The 17655-nt window shown below is 42.6% G+C and overlaps 1 protein-coding gene across 2 annotated transcripts in view; it reads right to left on the minus strand.

The window, feature by feature from the left end:
- ADAMTS3 (ADAM metallopeptidase with thrombospondin type 1 motif 3) overlaps positions 1-17655 on the minus strand; it is a 149493-nt gene that overhangs the window by 125840 nt on the left and 5998 nt on the right. Inside the window, exons 2-4 of one of the 2 annotated variants that reach the window (XM_071744173.1) lie at positions 12795-12939; positions 11716-11858; positions 11503-11613 (exon numbers count right to left, since the gene is read on the minus strand). The exons of the other annotated variant lie outside the window; for it this stretch is intronic. The gene's annotated coding sequence lies outside the window, so the exon portion shown is untranslated. The remainder of the gene's footprint in view (positions 1-11502; positions 11614-11715; positions 11859-12794; positions 12940-17655) is intronic. 2 annotated transcript variants of the gene reach the window in all.

Here is a 17655-nt window from a genome sequence, read left to right on the forward strand (position 1 = left end):
AACAATGAATCCCTAAATTCTCCAGTGTTCCAGCAAACAGTCCAGATCTGCAGGCAGTGCTACACCAGTTCTCCCCTATTCATAAAAGAGCTCAATTTCTGTTTAACCTTCCAGTACATTTTTTCCCCAACCAGGAGGCTCCCCATCATGCATTATTTTTAGTCTTCTTTCCAAAATAAATGACACCTGTGGCTTCATGCTTCTGGTCTGTCTGTTCTCCTATTCCCACCCTCTTTCTGAACCCAGTGGTTAATCTTAATCAAATTTACAGTTGGAATCTCAAAGTTCTGATATATTTTGTAAAAAATAGCAGCTGATACAGCTATTAACTCCTATTAATTCTCTCATTCTTTAATTTAGATTTAATTCTTTGTTCCCATGGCTATGAACTTCAAAAATATGCAAACAAAGAAAAGATTCTGCTAAGAACAAAATAACTCATCCATCCAAACAACAGAAATAATTGGTAAATTCTCAATTGTGAAAACCTTCACTATTTAAAAACAAGTGAAGTGCTTTTAAGCAACTTTGTGGGCTGCATTTTTTGTTAGAGATCCATGTATTACAAACAAACCCAAAATACCAGACTTTTCAGTGCAACCTCATTTAAAGTTCTACTTGTTAAAGCTAAATCACTCCTGTATTCTAGATATTACAAACAGCATTTTAACCAAGATGCAACCACCAGGTCTGCTTGTGCTGTGCTGTTAGTACATGCAGGTTAGATTTAGTGCATGAAATTGAGGGAATTTACTTGCTTATCTTAGATTGTTCAGACTTCAATGGCCTGCAAATACACAAAGCAGTTCTGCAAGATCAGAGTTTTCAAATGAAAATTCCAGGACTGGTTGTGTTTCAACCTGGCTGGAAATCTCTGGGACACAGATTCTTCTGACACTGTTTCACAGGTTGAGTTCCTGCTGAAATCTGGAATTTTAAAAGCATATGCAGACTTGAAAAATTCTGCTTTAAAATCATAAAGCCCTTGGATTTGGGTGTGCTTTGAGCCCTGACAAAAACCATACCAAACCCAACTATTTACCAGTACTTTTTCCTGTCACTGTCACTTGGCTTCCAAGCCATGCCTGGGGACTGAAGCATTTATCTTAACACAGCAATGCCATTTCCCACCATAAACACTTTCCACAAGTTGAAAATACATCAGCATGACAGCAATCCTTTGAAGGCAGGTCTGATACAGAATGACAGCCCTTAATGTAAAACCTCCTTAAGAACCCTTAACAGTGAGGATTTTTTCCCCATAAAATAGGATTCTCCTGGGCCAGAAGAAATTATTTTGAAATTACATGCTATCATATTAAAATATTTGACTCCAATAATACATTTGCTGTGCATCCTCTGCAGATTACAGGCAAACTTAAAGCCCTCATTTCCTTCCCTTCTGCCTAGCTGCAGAGTTTCTTGTGATTCCCAGTTGGCACAGGTAGCATTATCTATAAGTGATGGGAGAGAGGTGATGAGCATTGGGAGCTGCTCACAGACACCTCGTGAGCATTTCTTGGTTTCTGGTCCCTTTTGTACAGCAGCAGAATTCAGTAATTCCGTGGGCACTGGGCATAGCACCAGGGACCTGGGGATTCTGATGGTCACCCATTTACACAAAGCATCCCTGCACAGGACACAGCTGATAACTGGTTTTTAATTTTGAAACTAAGCAGACCAAAAATAGGAACAAAGGAAGATTTTTGTGTCATTAATCAGAAAGGAGCAGGAGGGAAAAAGGCATCTGGGGAAGAATTAAAGAAGCCAAGGAAAAGGGTGAGTCAACCTGGGCTACAAACAGAATGTGCAGCTGAGGTGTAAGCCACCCTCCTGGGGAAGCCCAGCAGGAACAGAAAGGCAGGAGAGGGAGGCACAAGGTACAGCAGCACCAGGGCTGCAGTGCCCAAAAGCAACCATGGGTAAACAAAAAAATCACTGTGTGCTCACATCACAACATCTTCAGGGCAAAGACTGTTTGTGTCACTGAATATTCTGCACAGATTCAAACACTAATTATTAAAGGACCTAATGACCTTTCAAAGAAGAATTTGTGTTTTCCAACAGCTCTGACTTGAGCTGATTTTTAAGGGGTGCTACACTTTTAAGAAAGTAGAGATGTTTGTATATTGGAAAGGTGTTACTGACTGGGCCAGGAGAGGTTCTTCAGTACTAACAGATGCTTGGCAGCAATGCAGCATGCCAGAGATGTAACTGTTAGCACTCACACTGGGGACACCCAGCTATTACCATGGTGTTTCAGACACTGCTGTTGCTTTCTTTTTGAGACATCCTGCTCTGCATTTTTACCTGCAACTGTCCCCAAAATGCTCAACCCTTACTCAGAGAACTTGTCAAACCTAAAGGCTTCCAAGAGCTTTGGTTTCAAGATGCTGCAATGAGCACTGCACTGGAACTCATTCTCTACAGCCCAAACCTTATTTTGGTGTCCTAGATAAGCCTAAATCACAAATGTTGGACAAACACATACACCCAAGCTTCTTATTGCACCCTTAAATACAAACCAGACCACAGCTGTTGGTTTTGGGTTTTTTTTCCACAATTCATGAAAAAAAAAAAAGAGGTGAAAATGAAAATGACTATTTTTTTACTCAGGCTCCTCAAAAATCTAGCAGCAAGCAAAGATGTCCTGCAACAGAGGATCCAAGTATTCCCTTTGCTGCAAAAATATCAATCAGTAGCCTTCACTGACCAGGCAAAACGTTTCAACACAACAGATAAAACTTTACTGAACCTTCTGAAAAAAACGGTTTAGTTCCACGGAGTTACTGGCCAGCTCCTTTCATCTCTGACCCAGAAGGCCCAATGCTGTGATGTGGCAGCTTCCAGAAAAAATCTGCAGAAGCAACAAATCAATCCATCAGGATTCCAGGAAAACCCATTGTGACTCAGTAAACAGCACTCTCTGCAAGCCTCCTGTTAAACTCTGAGCTGTGCTCTTTGAAGATAGGGAGTTATGTGTGTGCACACCAGGAGAAGTGTTTGGAGGAACTTGGCAACTTGCTCTGGAGAATCCAGCTGACATCAGTGCTGAGCAAAGCCAGCTTTAAGCCATCCTTGCAGCAGACTGGATCTCAGGTGTCCCCTGTCTCCTCTGGGCACCATCCCTCCCTCCACCTGCTTCTCCTCTCTCCAGGACTCTGCCTACCTGACAGTATGGGAAAGCCTGAAGAGGAACTAGCACAGGCCTTGTTTCCAGACCTCTTGGTGACCACAGGAAAAACCCAGCCTCTCAAGACCTGCTCCTCTGCTACGCTCTGAGGGCCACTATTAATCTGTAATTAAGCCTGAGAAGATGGACTATGTAACAATTAAAGAATCTGTTTAAAAAACCTTATTCCTGTACACATAAGCACCAAACTAAGTAGCACAAAAAACCCTGCAATGAGCTACTATTTAAAGATAATATTTTAGGATATAAATATAATTTTTCCAGGTTTTCTTCTACTGTCATTTAAAACTTCTTATCAGCCAATTTTTAAATGTTTTGTTTGAGACTGCAAGGCCCTGACAAAGTTCAGACTGCTTGGCACCATGGGGGAGAAGGGCAGCAAGGTTCATGTACACATAAAGGACTCTTAATGAGATTCTTCCCTAAATATTCCATTAGGCTGGGTTTTAATAGATTTAAAATACTGTGCCATTAGCTTCTGTTGTTTGCAATACACAGGTTAGTTAGGCTGGGCATCATTTAAGGAGCTAATGACTGAAAGACTCTCAAAGGCTTGACACAGCTTGTCTCTGGCCAGGAGGTGATGAGCAGAGAAGGTCTGACCCAAGCTGCTCAACCGAGGCCACTGATCCCACCTGATTTCACAGCTCTAAGTGGCAAAAATCATCAGCAGAAATTTGACTGCTTGTAAGGAACTGTCCCTGCTAAGCAACAGGGCCCTCCAGCCCAACCAATGGGTCAGTCCATCCCTGGAGCAGCCCTGCAGGCACCACTGTCCCCAGGAAAGCAGGTCCTGCTTGCTCCTGGCAGGGAAAGGAGGCCAAGCCCATCTGACGTGGTGCCTGGCAGCTGCTGGGAAGCACACACATATCAACTCTCCCTGATGCAAATGGTTAGAGAACACAGAAGGAAATCTAAATAAACCATCCTTGAAAAGCTACCCTAAATGCAGAAAAAAAAAAATTAATTTTTTTTATGCACAAACCCATGCCAACCCACAAGAGTTCCCCTTTCAGCAGTTGCCAGGATAAATTTCCCCTTCGGGCAGACGGTCTGAAACCTGAGCCCATCATGAATGAGAATGTGCAGCTCTCCTTGAGAGCAGACTGAACCAAATCCCTAGGAGTCTGTCCAGGGAAATTAATCATTCTCAGCACCTCTGCAGATACAGTCTATCCCTTTAGCACTGACCTACATACTGCACAGACCATGCTTCAAAACAATCTGACATTTAAATCAAAACTCCCCAGCTTCCCCCTCCCTCTCTGGGCTCCCAGTGCATCAACGACCCATTGACCTGGGAATAAGACTCCTCAGCACTGCTCCAGGACACTCAGAGTCTCCTCTGGGTTTTTTGCACCATGGTTTGGGATTGTCCTAACCTGGAGATCGTGCCCATCATCCTGTGTGGAACTTCAGTCCCACACCAACAGTGGCTGAAGGTGCACAAGGAAGTTGGTGGGCAATGATATGGTGGACTTGATGATCTCAAAGGTCCTTTCCAACCATGATGATTCTACAATATTCTTCTGGACAGGGAATATTTTAAAATAATGGAGTTACAGTATGCACTGTCACTTTGGGATTCAGACTCAGGCTGCTCAGGCTGGGATTTTCTAACAATTTATGGAAAATGAGGGAACTAGAACCTGGTGACCATCACGGAGAGCTGGGCACCTCCGAGCACCTCAGCCACATCCCAGGCAGCAGAGAGCCCTGAGCTGGACACAAATGCTGCTACTACTTCAAAAAATTACAACTATCACTTGTTTTTTTTAAGTTTTTCACACTAATACCTAAAAGTTACTGATTTAAAAAGCAACTACCGTGCTTTGAGCTTTGTTGAAGAGCACCAGCAAGACACACCATAAACCTTAGCAATTTGTCTTCCAAATCAGCAAGTACCAGTCCTTACAGCTAGAATCAGACCCACAGATAGAGATGATTTATCAACACATACGCAGAGTTATTTTTTTCTAGCTGTTTCTGATGAAGAATGAGACAGTAAAACTTTATACATTGCCATTTTCCAATATGCCCACATGCAATAGAAAACAAACAGCATCCTAGCAACAAGAACAGCACAGGGTTAGTGGGGAGAAAGGCACAGTCCTGGTAAATCACTTCTTTCTCCTTTCAAACAGTTAAGTGCAAAATACATAAAACTGAAGCACATAAAAATGGCATGTAGCAAACAGTAAAACATAGTGGAAGTTTAACTGTTAAATGAACAATAACTGTAGCCAATGTGGCTGTGATTTCATGCTTTTCCACTGTTAAAAAAAAAAAAAAAGGAAAAAGGGGAGTCTATCCACATTTCATAACACCAGAGGGAACAAATTCCACGTTTTCAGGATTGCCCAGTCGTGAATGAGTCCCCCTGGCTTCAGACTCTTGCCACTGCAAGGAAAAGCTGCAGAGCCTGCCAGCATGCTGGGACAGTGACACCTGGGAACCCTGCCACCATGCTGGGGCTGATGAAGAACATCTCTTTTCCTGCACTGCTTGTGCAGTTTGGTGCCGTATGGCACCACGTGTGGCTTTGCTTTTGTTTTTAGCTGCACCAGATTAAGCTCAGATCCTCTCTTTTTGCAGCCTCTTCAGAGCACCAACCCAACTCCTGGGCAAGCACAGGTTAAACCTTATCGAGAGTCAACCTGGCTGAAATACTTTCCATGAATTTCTGGGAGAAGACGTGTGGAGACTGCAGGGGTGGGAACAGGCAGACAGGGTGATGCCAATACCCACCTCCCAGCAATTCTCCAAATATTTACGTGGTCATAGTGATACCAAGGCTTGCCCAGAACAAAGAGGCCAAGGCCATCCCTGGCTCTGGAGGTTCAGAGCTGTATCAGCATGGTGCTGCAGGGAACTGCATGTCCACGACCAGCTCCCCTCCTTCCTGCTTCCATCAGCCAGCTTGTCCCAGAAAGGTGGGGCTCTGCACTGCAGGGAGCAGCAGGCAGCTTCTCACCCCCAGCTGAGCAGGACAGAAAGAGGCAGTCATGAAAGGAAGGCTCAGGAGAGCTCTGCAGCCTCTCAGCACTTTCCTCATGGGAGGGCAGTAAGGAAAGGAGTAGCTACCAAGAAAGAGAACCCAAAAATAAGGAGTCTGTCTAATGCTCTGCTCACCCAGCCAGTCCCTCTTTTTATGGCACAACTGCTTCTGGATATCTGACAGGGTCGTGCTGATACCTTTGTCCTGAACTTCAGAGGTAACTGCTAATGGGTACAACTGCCTCAACCTCAGAAGTTTCCTTTCTTGTCCCACACTCCCACAAAAGAAAAGCCTTAAATACAGCTCTAGCAGTAAGACCAAAAGTAATGTGCTAGAAATCTATTTAGCTCCTTTTGTTTCACTACTACTGAAAAAAAAAACCCCATGGCACATGCCAGCTGCAGTCCCACAAGAAGCTTGTGCATTTATGTGCTGTTTTCCCAGATTTTGTGCAAAGCAAAGCACCCATGTGAGAGCACAGTATCTTATTAAATACCTTAGGATGAAAGAATAATAAAATGAAAACTCTATAAACCTGTATGATTTTAATAGTTTCAGTTGCTAAGTTCAGTTTTCTGGAGACTTTGCAGGCTGGAATAGACCGTGATATCTGAAACCTCTTTTGTTCCTTGTTTTTTTTGTTTTTTTCTTTTTCTTCTTTTTTTAATGTAGCTATTTGCAACCATCAGTGAATAGTGGCAAAATATGACATCTAAAATTAATCCTGAAGTCTTGGAACTTGGAAATCTTGGATGATCAAAACAAAAAAAAAAGCAGATCATTTCAGTCTTCAAGGCAGAGTATCTTAATTCTGCTAATAACTTGATTTCACTGTGTGAACTTGTTATATTCTGTTAATCCATTAATTGCTGACACACTTCAAAAGCACAATGAAAAGGATTTTTACTGCAATATTTCACAAGAGTTTTATATGTGCTGTCAAGTGTTCTGGCCATCTACAGCAAAACATTTGGGTCAGTGTTTTCATTCTGTCAGTATTTGCATGTATTTCTTTCATTAATTACAAATAATTTGCTCATCACAGAGAGTTCAAATGCTTTTGAGTCCAAAAATCCAGAGCATTCTGATCTAAAAAATAAAAATTGCTGTGTTCATGTTTGGTTTTTTTTTCCCAGCAGTTCAGAGGTCTGGACTGACTGCACATTCTAACACTTTTGAAAGGAGATTTTGCCTCATATACTAGGTAAAGGAATGTTCCACTGTCATTGCTGGGGAGGATGCAGTGGCTGTAATGCATTTAAAACACAACTCAAAAAACACAGCTCTGAATGGTTTCTCCTGAAGTCTCCTTTTCAGCAGCCCTCTGTAGTCTAAGAGGAATGAAAGCAAGATATTGCTTTCAGGATCTAGGATCTAGGAAACAAGATCTAGGAAAGCTCTGTAGAGATTATAAAATCTTGACAAATCAAACAATGAATAAGATTGTGCCTGGTTTGAATGCCATTTTACAAAGCCTTATCCCAAGGATCTAATTTCCTACTAAGTTTGATGCAGCTATTTCCATAGGCAGGAAAAGATTATCAATTTCTCCGAATGCTAAAGCCTTCTAAAATGAGAATCCATAAGAAAGAGAGTGAGGTAATGCCATCTTTTAGGGAGGATGACAGCGTACACTTAGGTTACAAACTTTTTACTGAAGACCAAAGCAAAGGATCTGCTTCATAGCCAAAAATGGCAATCACAACAAAACAAAAAGAGCCTGAAAATCTGCAGCCCTGCAGGATTTTGCAAACATTTTGGCTGTGCCTGTGTTTATTCAACACCACACAGTTCACCATGGAGGAGGACACATTATGGCTGTGTTTCAGAGAGCACCTCTGTAAAATATTCTAAGGTTATGGAGGAGGAACTGGGTCTGAAGACAACAGCAGCACACACAAGAGAGGGGCAGACAACACCTTGTCCAAATTTGGTCTGCCATCCAAGCTCCTGGTTCTCCTGGACTAATACATTGGAGAAAAGCAGGACTGCTGACAGCTCACGTGTCTGCAGTGCTTCTGATAAAAAGGGCCTTTTAGTGAGTAGCTGGGGATGTGGTTTTAGCAAAGACAAGCAAGGTGTTTGTAGATGCTGGAAGCTAACATGGCTCTATAACATGGCTCTCTGTACTCAGCAACAAGCCTCCTTCTGGTTACCCAGTCCAAATAAAATACAAATAAAGAGACTGCTATGTAGAAATCTCCCCCAAGTATAGCAAAAACCCTGAAGACTTCGGTTATAGGTAGAGGTGATGGAGACTACACTAAGGATACACTTCACACTCCAGCAAACACAGCAATAACACCATGGGTCAAAGCTTCCTGCTGGAGCAGAGTTTGCTGCACTGACTGCAGTGCCACTTCATCCCCCAGCACCCACCTCTGGCTGCTCTGGAGATGGGTGCACACAGATGTCCCCCTGGAGTCCTCTGACACAACTCCCACCACCTTTCCCTAAGGAGCAAGAATATGCCAAGTCTCCAAATGTCTCCAGAGGAAATGATAAGTTCACTTAGTGAATAAGCACAAAGAAATGGAGTGTTGGTATTAACCTGGAAAGAAACTCCCTTACTGCCTGAAGGATATGATGTGGGAGTCACTGTTAAAAGGAAGCCTTCAGCCTGGACACATTTTTGAAGATGCTCAGCAGTTCCCAGCTCTGTTCAAGCTCCTTCAGTGCTCCCAAAGCCCAGGAGCTCCTGTGGCCAGTCTGCTGGTGTAGCACTGGAATCAGCTCTGCCCTCATTTTCCTCCCATTTCCAGCAGCAAGATCAGGCTCTGTGCAATCTGGCAACGTGTGCTTCTGGGCACTGTGCAGGAAGGTTTGGTGCCACCTGGGCTGGCCCAGCCTTAACTGTGTTATGAAAATATCATTATCATATTTTCCAGCTCTACTCTAGCTGATTCTAAGAGCAGCTAAGTTTCCACATAAAACAAATGGTACTTTTTCTTTGTATGCTGCCAGTCCATGCAAACTGTACAACTGAGAGCATAAGTGTTGAAGTGATAGAGAACCATTCATCTACATCTGAGTGGGAGAAAGCATGACTTGCTGTAAAGCTTTTAATGTTTTACCTCACATTGGTGTCAGTCTCCGGATAAACAGAAGCATCAATCTGCCTAAATATACAAGTAGGTTGCCTGACAGCAGCCTGCATGTTTTTATAGTTGAAGGCTGACAAGGAAATTACTATTTATAAAATGACAAGAGGCATTTTTCCTACATAACTGAGAGAAATCAATGCAAAGAAATAAAGACCATCCCCACACTACCTGCTATTAGTATGTGCCCATCCTGTATTTGAACAGAACAAAAAGAATATATCTGTGTATAATGGTGGGCAGTTTGAGTCTTCAGCTGTCTTTCAGAGCTTACTCCATATGCCCAAGTGCTGAAGAATATCAGCAACCAGAATGGAACTATGGCCTCCAAGAAAATACAAGGCTTCCTATCAGATCCACCTATGAGAATGAAACATTTTCTTAAAAAACACAACCAAACAAAAAACCTCAGCCAAACAAAACCCAAACACTTTTCCTGGTGCTATTCAGAGGCAGCATAACTTGGTTTTGTAAAAAATACAAATGTTCCCCTAACATTAAGTTCATGCACAGACTCTCCAGCCTATCAGGCAGTCTGTGTAGCACCCCAAGTTTGAAGAAGGTGTGTTGAAAAGGAGGGCATGTGAAAAAAGGGCTTACTCCTTTACAGCTCACTCTGTGCTCTAAAGGCCACACTCCCACCAAACCTGCAGCTTCTGCTTGGCTCCATCTTTTGGAGGACACCGAGTTGAGGAGACGAGGTCTTTCTTTGGAACAGAGCTTAAACCAGCCATACAGCCTCCTGAAAAGAGAGAGAGGGATTGCTGACCCGGGGTGGGATGAGCCAGCAGTTTAATTGCTGACAAACAGAGAGGGGAGCTCATTCTCAGACTTCCCCATCTTCATTTTCATCAGATTCCCAGTTCCTCCCCCAAAGTGCTGTGGAGTCTCCCTTCCCATCACTGGAAACACCACTGATCCCATTGTAACTGCTGTGCCAGTGAGGATGGGATCCAGAACACGGGGTCAGGATTGTAAGCTGGGAGCTTTCAGGGTGAAAGCTGCTACACAACCCCAGGCTGCCATGGCCAGGGTTTCTTTTCAAATGGAACGTATTTTTCTAAGAAATAACTGAATCACTGGGGAATGCTGGAATTAAGTCAGGACATGAGATTCCTGGAACGTTTGCCAATCCTAGTAGCAAGTGGTGTAAGGGCCAGGTCTGGCATACAAAAGGATTGTTTTTCAGTCTGATAATAGCAGTGAAAATTAGAATTGGTCCATCAAGTCAAAACCTGGCAATGCTCACCACAGCCCTGGTAGAACTTCTTCACATTCTGTGAATGCAACACATGCTGCAAAAAGGCAAACAAGTTTATGTTTCATCCCATCTCTAGTCCTGATGCAGAAAATTTAAGGCCTTCCATGTTGTTTTTTATTTTAAAAACAGGGAAGGCAAAGGACTAAAAAAACAAGCAATGCTGGGCTCCATTTTGAGTTTAAGGGGTTGAGAAATTTGAGTGTTTTGCAGAGATGAAAAGCACAGCCCTCGGTTACCCAGGGATGAGGTTTCTGCCACTTCCCTGGCATCACACTGGCCATGACTAAGCAGCCATGCAGTCTGCCACCAGCGGGTGGCAGAGTGGGTGAAATCCTCGAGGGAAAGGTGCTCCTTGCTTCCCACATGGGTGACTCTGTGCTGACAGACATCTCCGTGCAGCCATGGCACAAACTCACCACGGATTTTAAAGTCCTGTTGAACACTGGTTTCATCAGGAAGATGGAAATAAAAGAACACAACACAGACTTAGCCCTGCTGGAAATCCCAACTGTTTAGATCAGGCTTCCTGGGACTGAATCCACAATATTTGCAAACCAACTACAGCAAAGGAGAAGTCAGTGTGAGAAATGGTAACTAGTTGTTTTTTCTATCAGACAGCCAACCAGTGCCTGTTAGAAGAGTTCATCAGCATTGACAGGCATTAAAACCAGGTCCATTTGCAACCACTTGCAAGCAAGAAACAAAGCCCTGATTCAGAATCAGCCAGGTGAGGTCTGCAGACACAAGTCTGTAGAGGTTACTGCATATTTCCAAAGAACTCCCTGCAGTTGAGATGTGATAACTACCAATGTGTTCATTCTCATTTTATTCCAATTGTCAACAAAAAACCAAACACAAAATACTAAAAGTAAATTAAAAACCATCCTCAGTTTCAGACTCTCCTATATCTAGAGTGTGGTTTAAGCAATACATTTTACTTGGCACTTACCAAAATCTGGGAGGGTGTGTGCTGTCAGTTCTCCCATTTCATTCTTCTCAACAATTTCCCTGTCTCTGTTTTACCATGAGAATTCCCCACGAACCTCCTGCAGTCAGCCACCTGGCTTTGGGAATAAATGTGACAGTAAAGCATGTCACACAGTGCAGGGCTTTCCAGGCACTGGAAAAATTTCTACCTGGCTACCTTAAACTGACTCCTCACCCTTAAAGCCAGGCACAGGAGTGCCACCCAGCTGGCTCACTGACATGGCAGCCACCTTCTCCCAGTTGTGTTTCCAGGCTGTGGACAGCCACGTTTCTTTCCCTCTTCCATCTTTCACCTCCTTGAGACAGCTAGAGTCGAGCCTGTGAGGAGCAATGACACCTCAGATATGGTTGTCACTGACAGTTCTTTCTTTTGATCATCAGGACCTAAGGCAAGACTCAAGTGGGTGCTGCCAGTGCTACCAAACAACGTTTTGATCTTGTTTTTCTCTTGCATAGCTGGGGCAATGCAAGATTCCAGTGACATGCAGCCTTGTCCAACCCTACATTCCCTGGGAGATAAGGGAAGCATTGACTTTGGCTTTCAAAATAGACAGATGGAACTGCCCAGCTGCTTCAGCCAAAGGCACTCTAAGGAACAAAGCACAAATGAGACAGAATGAAATTCTGTTTGCTCATTCACATCCTAGCACAAGAACACTCCATATCCAGACATACTGGCTATTCATCTGGAACAGACAACAGTGATCAGAATGTCATTTCAGTATTCAAAAGGGACTGAGCACAAATGATTTACAAAATGAGCTTAATGAAGATACACATTTTGCCACAGCTGCTGCTAAGAGTAGATTGGAAGGAATCCAAAAAACAGGAGGAAGTGAGAGCATTAGAAAACTAGAAGGGGAGATCAAGAACTTGCTTCTGTAAAAAGATCCCAGCCTTGAAATAAAAAATATTTAATCCCAAATACCAATGACTTTCTAGACCAATTGAAGGCACCTGTGAAAAAACTCCTGGAGCCTTTATAGACCAACAAAGAACCATCACAACTTTTGTGTGTCCTTCTTGAACTGAGACAGCAAATAAAAGAAGTGCTCATGGTGCTGCTCGTATTATCCACAAAAATTTCAGAGCTGGGCATACTCAGAAAATCAAGAGACTTTTTTAGAGAGAAGAATATTACTGAATGAAATGTGTACAGAGGGAGCACTCGTGTTGTGTGTGGGAGGATTGGGGTCGACCTTATTAGACATAATAGGACTTCAGTCATTATGGGTGAAAAGATTCAGATCTTACCATTATGAGAGGATCTGCTCAGCTGTGGTTTAAACAAATTCACAGGACTTGCAGAAGAGTGAGTTAGGCTACTGAGATTAATTAGCTGGCAAATTCTGAAAAGCTGCTGGAATATTTGGAAGATTCCACCTCATCTGGCTGATATCTGCAAAACATAAATATAATTTACATTATGAAAAGGAATAAATATCAACTGCTGTTAACTTCTGTAAGAAGTTCTGGGGCTATCAATCCTTCTGATCAAGGCATAAGCTGATCACCAGCTGGGATCAGAAAGAAATCCCTTCTGCTCCAGCCCCACCATGGCTAGAGTGTTAGATAATTAGCAGAATACTGAGGAAAGGGAGATTAACACCTAGATTTAAAGCATCCAGAACAGAGATACCAGGCCAGATGGGACAATTATCTCTTCTACTAATGCAACTCTTCTAAAAAAATACATCATTGCTCAACAGAAATTCCAAATTATTACTGGGTTTGGTGCCATATGAATCACTAACCACTTTAACCACTGATATTTAAGAGGTTTTACTCATTCTGCAGCTCCTGGGATGTCTCAAAGTCAGGATTTCTTCTGCCACCCTCACTAATTGTACTGCCTAGCCAGGGAGCAGCCAGCCCTGTCATGGCAGAGCAGGAATGGGATTCCTGAGCCCCAGGATGTACAGCCCTGGTCCAAAGCCTCCAGAAATCTGCCTGGATTACAGCACCTTACAGTTGCTGCCATTATGCTCCACATAAAGAGCCTGAATTGTCTGATAGATAAAAGTTGCTTTTTTTTCTGAGACAAGATGCTCATGTCAAAGAACTTAAAGAGAATAAAAGAGAGAGCAAGTATTCAGCCCACACTGAATTATTTTGGCAATGAAACTGATGAAGAAAAAACACAATAAAAATCCTGCAAAGAACTTTTCCAAATGTTTCTTTGAAAGAATTTGTACACAGCCAAGAAATGCTGGTTCCACACCAGACTCTCATGCCAATCTTTCTTTTCTTTTTCTTTTCTGAAGATTTTATTGGTACCTCTAAATTTTAAAGCTTTTTATAAGACAAAAAGCATGCCTTGCCAATGACTTTTCCTGTACAACTCTGCAAGCTTTGTTCTCAGTGTTTTACCATTATTTTAAAGTATTTTAGGTTGTAAGCTCTTCAGACTTTGCATGACTTAACAGTTGCAAGACTACCAAATGCCCAATATGCCAGCTTAGTGGCCTACACTGAGACTGCAAGGGAAATGAAAAGCATCTACCTGTCAGCCTCAGGACTGCTCATCTGTGCTTGATACTAAGGAAATCAACTGTAGCCCTTGTTTCCTAAGACCTTATAGAAAAGTTCTTAAAATTTCAGCTCAAATTTTAAGATAGGAAAGGCTGTAGTCAGGTTGATTCTTTTAAGTGTCACCCCACTGAAGCTATTGCTAATTGTCCCTTATTTCCTTCACGTTCCATGGATTTTTGACACCTGAAAGGACCAATTAGATGTTTTTAAAAAACAAAACCGAAGACAAACACTAAAACTTTCAGCTGCTTAAATTCCTTTTGGGTGTTCAGTTGCAATGAGAATTACATACGATAGGTTTTTTGAACTGTACAAAAACTATGGTTCATTAAGACTGGTTGGATTTTGTCCCAACAACGTTTGCCTTCAACTTTGTTTGAAATGGGACAAGAAATTTAAACTACATTTGCTTCTGGGAAAACAATTTTCTTTTAAAATAAATTTCTACATGTGTCTTTAAGATAGGGGCTTCTTTTATCAGCTGTACAGACAAAACAGTCCTCAGGTAGTCAGGACTATCTTGGCTACCAACTCCTGAGCTGCTTGTGCAGGCTGCTTTGGGGAGCTGTAGGTCCCAGCCTGTAAAGCTGTGCTGCCCCACCAGCCCCACTGCCCAGTGCTCAGCCCTTCCCTTCAGATGGGACTCAAACCAGTGGGATTCTCCCCCCTCCCACATCCATCTCTAAAGTACAACAAATGACAGCCTTCAGGGTCAGGAAAGAATGTCTTTTAGCAAACAAATCCTATTGTTTGTTTGATTCTTGTGGTTTCATGATGTTGGCTGGAGCCTGGGGACAGTTATAATACCCTAGGCCCTAAATCAGCATGTTGGCTGGTTTTGGGGCTGTTCTTGTGAGGACACCAAGAAACCTCTAACCAGGCACGCCGTGCAAATAAAGATGGCTAGTGCAAAGCTAAAACTCTCTCACACACACACACACAAAATAATCTCAGAAATTGAGAATGCTTTTATTAATGGTGTGTGCCTGTTGGAATTCAGGCTCTCTCTAGGATGAGGAATGCCTGCACAAGTCTGCAGCAAAGGCTGGAAACCACTCCAGAAGCCTCTCTGTTGTAAGTTAACAAAGCAATTCTGTACATCGAAGAAGTTTAACCCCAAACTTTTAACTAGGCAACAATATAAGTGGCAGAAACACTGCATAAACCCTGCTGCTTACATCTGATGGTTTTTATCAATTAACAGGGATTCTTCAGGCAAAATCAGACACATCCCTAAGCAAACAGATGGGTTTTAACAGCCTCGGGGTTGTTAAAAGTACCCTTGTGCTTCAGACAATTTGCTCCTGCTGCAGAGTTTACAAATCACAGGGAAGTACAAGGAGCAGAGAAGAAGGACTCAGCAGCAGCCTCACTATTATCTCTTGGATGGAACACACCAAAGCAACCAGCCAGGACCAGTCTCAAGAGTCACCTTACAGCAGGCTGGAATTTGTAATGGAATACAAGGCATAAAAAAAATTTAAGAAAAAAACAAACAGAAGAGTAAGATGGTACATGTTTTATAACTGGAGTCGGTACAATCAATACTAATGAAATTAATAACAGTTACAGTATGCAAAAGCATTGCACTAATAAAGGAGTCCAGACTGCTACTCCCCACAACATGGTTATTTTTCCAAAGGATTGTTAGTTTTGGAAGTATTAACCATGCTTGTTGTATTTTTCTGAAACATAACAACATTTGTTCTATCCTTTATTGGATGAGACATAAAATCACAATCCTAAATGGGTGTGGCCATTAAAAACCCTCTGCTATCTTTGGCAAGAGCATGGAGAGGCAGCTCCAGCAATCAAGCCAGATCCTCAGGGTAGAAAAGAAGAATTCTCTCTCTCATCCACTTCCCAGGTTATTTCAGAGAGGGAGTTAAGGCTCAGGCTCAGGTTAATTTGTACAGTACCAGTGATGACACAGCTACATCACTGCACATCATCTCTGGTTCTCTCTCACCTTTACCAAGAGCTTCAGGGACAGGCTGTACTGAGGGAGGACAGGAGTTGTTTTGGAACACTGCTTTATGCTGCCTTTCCAAACAATTCTGCTTAGCAACGTCATTTCAAACAAAAAGTTTCTAAAAAGGTTCCAGACTTTCAGTACATTGCTTGATACCACAAGCACAAACACAGAGAAGACTTACAATTCCAGGTCTCATTTCTTGTTCTTATTTCACTGTTCCTCACTCAGTGTGTAAACTCAATTAGGGTTGAAACTTTCTTCCTGGAGTTGCAGTCAAATTTATATTCTTATGTGTGGTCTCACAAAATGTGTGGCTTTGCCCTCACTGGAAGTTTTGATGCTCAGATTAAACACAGGCAGACCTAGGACATAACTGCACTTATGACACCTGTATTTTTGAAACCAAAAAATGATGCTTAGCATCATCATACAGAAGAAGAAACACAGAGCACCTTGTATCTACTCTATACACTCCCATTTATTTCCTCACCTGGACACAGAGTTTTTTTGCTACAATCTGGAAGTGAAATCCTCAGGCAGGTTCATAGCCCTGCTGAACTGAAGTCAGAGAAATATACTGACTAAAACCCACTTTCCAAGTTTCTCTCGTTAGCTGACACAGCTTTCTTCCCAACATATAAATTTGTTTTACAAAGGCCTGAGAATTACAGCACTCCAAAGAGGCCCCTTTGCAGTAAAGAATCCCTGCTTTAAAGAATTGTTACTGCAGAAACATTAGCTAGACAGAAAGGTAAAACTTTGGCTGCCTGTTTGGCCAGGACAGTTTTGACTCCTCGCAACAAGATTTAGTTGCTGTGTTCTTTCTGGAGAGTGGTAAAAACACCAGGCTGTGGAAGGAGGAAAATATCTTTTCTGGCTGAGCTAACGGCTTCTGTAGACTACATTTGCTAAATGATCTAGCAGAGGTTAGAAAATCGCTTGGAATGACGCAGAAACTTTGCTCTACATTAGAGACATCAGGTAAAGAATATAATGTGATAATCAGAAAAGTATTTCCATCCTTAATACATGAAACATTTCTTGCTGAGAAATAAAAAGTATGATTGAAATGTGACTGATGCTTAGATTTCCTGATAGGACTGCCAGAGACAGCAGATGTTTATGGCATCATTCCTGGCCAGGTATGGCTTACCAAGCAGTGAATTCACTGGCAGAGAGAAATCAATACAGCAACAATTAAGTCTCACACAGATTTCTTTACTCCAGAAAACTGAGTAACATGAGAGAAGCAAGGCAATAAGGAGGAAGCAGAGTGAACACCAACATTATTTGCCCCTGCTTTATGGATGCATCATGATCCCAAATCTCTGGTAGCATATTCTCCTGTTCTGTCTTTGCAGCCAATGCCCCAACAGGAGACAGAGATGACAGCCATGGAACTGAACCTCACTGTCCCTCCTGCTCACCAGTCCTGCAGCCCCATGGCTGCACTAGACAGGATCTACTGGCACTGGCTCTGCAGCCAAAGACAAACCATTTCCCCCCTCTCCAACAGCTGCCCCTTACCTGCCTCTTGCCCAATGACAAAACTAAACCCAGATAAACACTGCTCCAGTTCCACCTCCCCACTCCAGACCAGCCTGGCAG

Source organism: Heliangelus exortis, chromosome 4 (assembly GCF_036169615.1).
Source record: "Heliangelus exortis chromosome 4, bHelExo1.hap1, whole genome shotgun sequence".
Taxonomy (NCBI): Eukaryota; Metazoa; Chordata; class Aves; order Apodiformes; family Trochilidae; genus Heliangelus; species Heliangelus exortis.